Raw genomic sequence first — 6,000 nt, forward strand, 5'->3', positions numbered from 1 at the left:
TGTTTGGCATTCATTTTGATGAACTGTATCTTCACATACATACACACACACACACACACACACACACACACACACACACACTTATCTAGACTTGAGAGAAATCTAACATCAGCCATCTGAAACTCATCTCATATAAATGTCTTTATCAGTAATGGCACCAGTGGCTACTAAAATCAACGATGCATCTAAAAATGAATGCAAGTGTTATTTTTAAAATATTTCAGAAACAGGGCTGGAGAGATGGCTCAGCGGTTAAGAGCACCCGACTACTCTTCCAGAGGTCCTGAGTTCAATTCCCAGCAACCACATGGTGGCTCACAACCATCTGTAAACTGGTGTGACTGAAGACAGCTACAATGTACTTATATATAATAAATGAATAAATAAAAAAAATATTTCAGAAACAAAAATCATATTCTCAGGAGAAATAGCTGCCCAGGTTTTAATGCCCAGTCTTTCTTCATTCTTGTCATAATTCAGCCACAGAGTGGAGGTGTTTAAGTTTAATAGAGGGTGTCGGTCCCCTCTACACAAAGATAAAGAGACATCACCACTATTAACTAACATCGATGTGTAAATATTGCATATTGCTAGGTTCTTCACAGATGGGTAAAGCTCTGATCTGGAATGTTCTTGTGAAAGCCACATGTTGCAGCTGTGTGAGGTGAGCCCTGCAGTTGTCAGACAGAGAAGCAAGTCACAGGCAGAGATGAGAAGGGGAGCTCAGTGCAGACTGACTTTGGCAACCTGGCTCCAACTTTGGGAGGGGTCTAAAACCAGGCAACCTTATTGTAGGCGTATTTAAACACAATTTGGATAAGAATCTTCGGACAAAAATAATTCCCATAATCATTCTGATTCCAGGTGCACAATAAAATAGGCAAGTGTAAGAAAATGATAAGACGGGGCTGGGGATTTAGCTCAGTGGTAGAGCGCTTACCTAGGAAGCGCAAGGCCCTGGGTTCGGTCCTCAGCTCCGAAAAAAAGAACCAAAAAAAAAAAAAAAAAGAAAGAAAATGATAAGACTACCTAGTAGTGGGCCAAGGAAAGGTCATAGCTATCCTCGGCCCGTCAATTTCTGCTAATATTTTTGCGGGAGCAAAATGGGTATGATATGGCCAATCCCACATAAACCTTTATAGACAATCGTTAGCAATACGAATGCCACATCCTGTTTCCTGTTACAGCTCTGTCTTCTTCTTTTTTTTTTTTTTTTTTCTTTTTTCGGAGCTGGGGACCGAACCCAGGGCCTTGTGCTTGCTAGGCAAGCGCTTTACCACTGAGCCAAATCCCCAACCCCACAGCTCTGTGTTCTATGGCTCCTGACAAAAGGCATTTGCATTGATTCTGCATTGACATTGACAAGCATTAACATTTCGTATAGTCATTAGCAATATGATTTTGGGGTTAATCCTTGTTTCTCTAAAGTTATGCTCTCCCTCTTAGGATTCTCTTCTGATGGATTTGTTGTATAACCCTCCTCTGTTTGCCTGTAGGAGGTGGACTAGCCATGGAGGCAATGCCTTCTGCCATGGCCTCATATCATGGCTGCTAATTTTTCTTTAAAAACGTAGAAATGGGAAGATGGAGAGGTCATGCGGGTGAGAGGGAAGAGTCTGGAGTGATCGTTCTGGGGAAATTGGTGTGAGGTTTGTCTCTACAGAGAGCAAACAGGTCACCAGGTCATGAACAACTTCCAGCCTCAGCTTTCTGGATGGAATGCAGGTGTTTGGTTTTGTGTCCTCCACGAGGAGACACCCCTGCATAATTAACAGGCCCAGTTCTCTTAGTGTTTCTCTCTGAGTACAAGGCCCTTGTGTCCCCTACAGGTATGGACCCGAGCTTGGTCTATGGAAGGTGGTGGAAATGTTAGAAGGTGGGACCCGTGGGAAGTCCTCCGATCACTGGGACTTGCTGGTAGAAGAACCAGTGGGGCCCGTTTCTTTTCTTCCTGGACCAAGTCTGACCAACTCTGCTCTGCCATAGGTGTACACAGTGATGAGCTGACTTGCCACAGAGATCTCCTGCCTCCTCCCACACCCCAACCATGACTTAGAATCTCCACAGCTGTGGGCCACAATAACCACGTTGTAAGTTGTCTCAGGTGTTTGTGGCAGAGATGGGAAGCTGGCTAACATGGTCTGTAGCAACAAGTGCAGTTGGTGGCTTTTTTTTTTCCTTTTCTTTTTTTCCCCCGAGCTGGGGACCGAACCCAGGGCCTTGTGCTTGTTAGGCAAGCGCTCTACCACTGAGCTAAATCCCCAACCCCCAGTTGGTGGCTTTGTAATGCCAGTTCTTGAGAGAGGTCTGGACAACAGAGAGAATGGCTCTCCTATTCCCATGGTCTGCAGAGCTTAAGAATGTTCTTAAAACAAAAAAATGCAGCAAATCTGGTTTCTTCTAACCAGACCTGCTGCAATTCATACCTCCTACATATGTACCTTGCAGAGACGTGATTTTAACAACATAGACTCAATGTTACTGCTATAAAGCTAGGGTCCAAGCCACCAACGAAATGCTATTTGTTCTTTTATGGCCCAAATAGGCAGCAAATTCTGTAAGGGTCTCTCCTCCTGAAACACCTTGAGTCTGATCCTGAGTGGTGAGCCAGATCCCTGACCAACTGCCACCCCATTTGTAACACATCACACTCCACACACACATACACATACATACACACACCACCCACACACACCACACAATTAAGTCATAATATTTGGTTAAAGTATAAGAAATAAGAATTATCTTATTGTTCAAAATATATAAAGTAAATGGAATATTTGACTATTGAGTGATGCCCATAAGAAACTGTTGTCTGAGGTAACAAGAACTAAAAAGATTTCAACACCTAAGAACTCTGTAGCCAATAGGCACAAATACTTAAAAGGCATTTTAAAAATTATGTGCATTGGTGTTTTGCTAGCGTCTATGTCTCTGTGAGGGTGTCCATCCCCTAGAACTCACAATTATGAGCTTCCAAACAGGTGTTAGGAATTGAATCCAGGTCATTCTCTGGAAGACCAATGCTCTTAATTGATGAGCCATTTCTCCAGCCCCTTTAAAGAGGCATTTTTAATTTACAAAGCCAACATCCATAAAAACAAGCAAATGCAACAGCTGAAAAGGTGTGCCCATGGGCTGGGGATTTAGCTCAGTGGTAGAGCGCTTACCTAGGAAGAGCAAGGCCCTGGGTTCGGTCCCCAGCTCCGAAAAAAAAAAAAAAAAAACAACCTTGCCTCAAAAACAAAACCAGCAAATGAAAAGGTGTGCCCAGGGGTCACACATTCCACACAAATTTACAGGGGTCCCCAGATACTATTACACAGACAAACTCATCCCAACAGCAATGCAGTCAGAAATCAGCAAGGAGAAGATGGAAAGACAACATCTTCCCAAAATAAACTCTCCAAAACAATCCATAGGTCCTTCTGGGATGTGTTTAGAAATGAACAACTATCAAAACCCTCACTCACCAAGGTGTCTGCCTGATGATGGATTCACATAGAGCTCAGTGGAGGCTCGAGAGCTGAAGTACGCTCATTCAAAGACAAGAAGACAGGTGACACGACCAGCCCGGGGCTGAGTCAAATCTATGCTTCCGATTTCTTTGGATGTCTTTCCAAAAGAAATTATAACATACATCTCAGTTACCGTAGAGCCTGCCCACAACAGTAACACGTTTCTGAGCTTTCACTCATTGTGTGGTAACCCTGTTGCCTAAGTCAGTAAGATGTAGTTCTTAAATGTCGGCACTTCTCTAACTTTGCTGTTTTAAAATTTAACACTTTAGTCTGAAAACAGCACTGACAAGAATCTCTACTTTTGACTTAGAATGAGAAGTCACATGACGTATTCAAACTCTCATTGCTTTTTCCTCTTCTAGTTAATCTATTTCCACCCCTCTGACTTCTGAAAGATACCATTAGAAACCGACTCATCAGAACGTCAGGCATGACGTTGTATATTTATTATCTTCGTTATTCCTGAAATAAAAAATGAGAAGCCTGTAGCATCTAGAAAGAACCTTTTCATTCCTAAGGGTGTAATCATTTCTGTGGGAATTTCTTCATGTTACTCAGTAGTTGTGTCACAGCGGAAAACATAACTGGGTACCAACGAAACCTATGCTCCATCGCAGGCCTGAGTAAGCACTGCCAATTCCAGCATGATTATAGCACTAGATTTCTGAGTGTAGACTGCATCTGTAGGGCTCCTGGGAGACTGTGTATGTGAATGATCATTGCAGTTGAAGAAAGGCTATGGGGCTGCCTGAGAGTCACTTCTGTGTGTGTGGCTAAACTAGAAGAGAGACCATGAGGAGGGCAGGGGCCATCCTGAGCAGAGACAGCAGGTGACAGCAAGAACTGGGACAGGGAGAAAAGGGGAGGGAGGAACAGCAGGGTCAGGGCGGGGGCTGGAGGGGGAGATAGGAGGAGGAAGGAGGCCAGAAAATCTGCATAAAGTGTCATAATAAACCCATCACTTAAAGCCCCTCAAAAGAAAAAGAAGATAGGCAAACCACATTTTATTTTATTTTTTTTTATAGCAGTGTCAGGGTAACAAAGAGTGAAAACATGCATAATACTCCTTTTTAATAAAATACGAAAGTCAGGAGGTTAAATATAAAATTGAATAAAGCCCCAAATTTTAGCTATCAGTATAAAATAATTTATTCATATTTTCATTTTTATTCATATTTCAATTTTATTCATATTCATATTCATATTCAAGTTATTTCATATCATTTGAAAATAATTTTGAATTTTGTGTAATTGAAGGAAAAACAGGCCACAGTGGGAAAAGAATTATAACTAGTCTTGGGGGAGGATAGTTTTTTCCACCCCCACATTCTAAAGGAAAATTACATATTTTCCCTTGGACATATACATATCTTTACATATAACAGAAAAGAGAAAGCTTAACTGATAGTTTTTAAAGAAAAGACAAAAAAATGTACACAGGTCTTTAATCAAGGTCATGGACAGAGCCTAAGTAATTGTTCAGCTCACACCTTCCCATGGGAGATCCTTTCCTTCTGTCACATTGCTGCTTGCCAGACGTAACAGCAGCCACTGTAAGGCACACAGCACATACATTCAAAAGCTGTGATGGGCTGCAGACATGGCTCGGCAGTTAAGAATGAAGAGTGCTGTTCCAGGGGACCTGAGTTCAAGTCCCAGCACCCACATCGGACGACTCAAAGCCACAGCCATAGGTGTGTCCAGCTCTGGAGGGTCCTCAGGCGTCTGCACCTGTGTACCTACCCGAGCCTACCCCACCCACTCACACAGGAAAAATAACAGCGGTTAACGGAAAGTAAAATCATACTGGTCGTCAGCAGCACGGGGTGACGATGCCCGCCCAAAATCCCAGCGCTCTGGACACTGAAACAGAGAGATTGGAGTTTGAGGCCAACCTGGACTGTATGGTGGGTTCTTGTCTCAATCAACAATAAAGTCACCACTTCAAAGTCAATGGAGCGATTTGGCCACATGCGTGCTCAGCACACTGCACCAGAACGAGAACACCTTTCACACAAACACGACGAGTGAATTATACAAACGCTCTCTGCTTGCCCACCAACCGGAAGGCAATTACCTTTTGAGTATTTTGTAGCAATTCTAAGAAATTACCATTCCATCAACACAAGGACGTTTCGTTATAAATATACTATAGAACATTTGTTAAATTTGAAAACTAAGGTTCATCATTAAAAGCGCATGTGTGTGTGTGTGTGTGTGTGTGTGTGTGTGTGTTATGAGCTAGGTGACCAGAGATGAAATTATTTTCTTAATAAAACTATAGTGTGGCTCTATTGTACATTTAAGTCTTTTGCTAAAGCATCGTACCCAATGAGATTTGGGAACTTAGTTCATATAAAAGCTTTGAAACTCTTAAGTAATAAACATTAAGGGAATTCTAATAAATTTGAACCCAAATAAGACACAGATCTTTCTACAATGTAAGAGAAACACTCTCTGATAATCGTGCAGACAGATC

Source organism: Rattus norvegicus, chromosome 19 (genome assembly GCF_021556685.1).
Source record: "Rattus norvegicus strain SHRSP/BbbUtx chromosome 19, alternate assembly SHRSP_T2T, whole genome shotgun sequence".
Taxonomy (NCBI): Eukaryota; Metazoa; Chordata; class Mammalia; order Rodentia; family Muridae; genus Rattus; species Rattus norvegicus.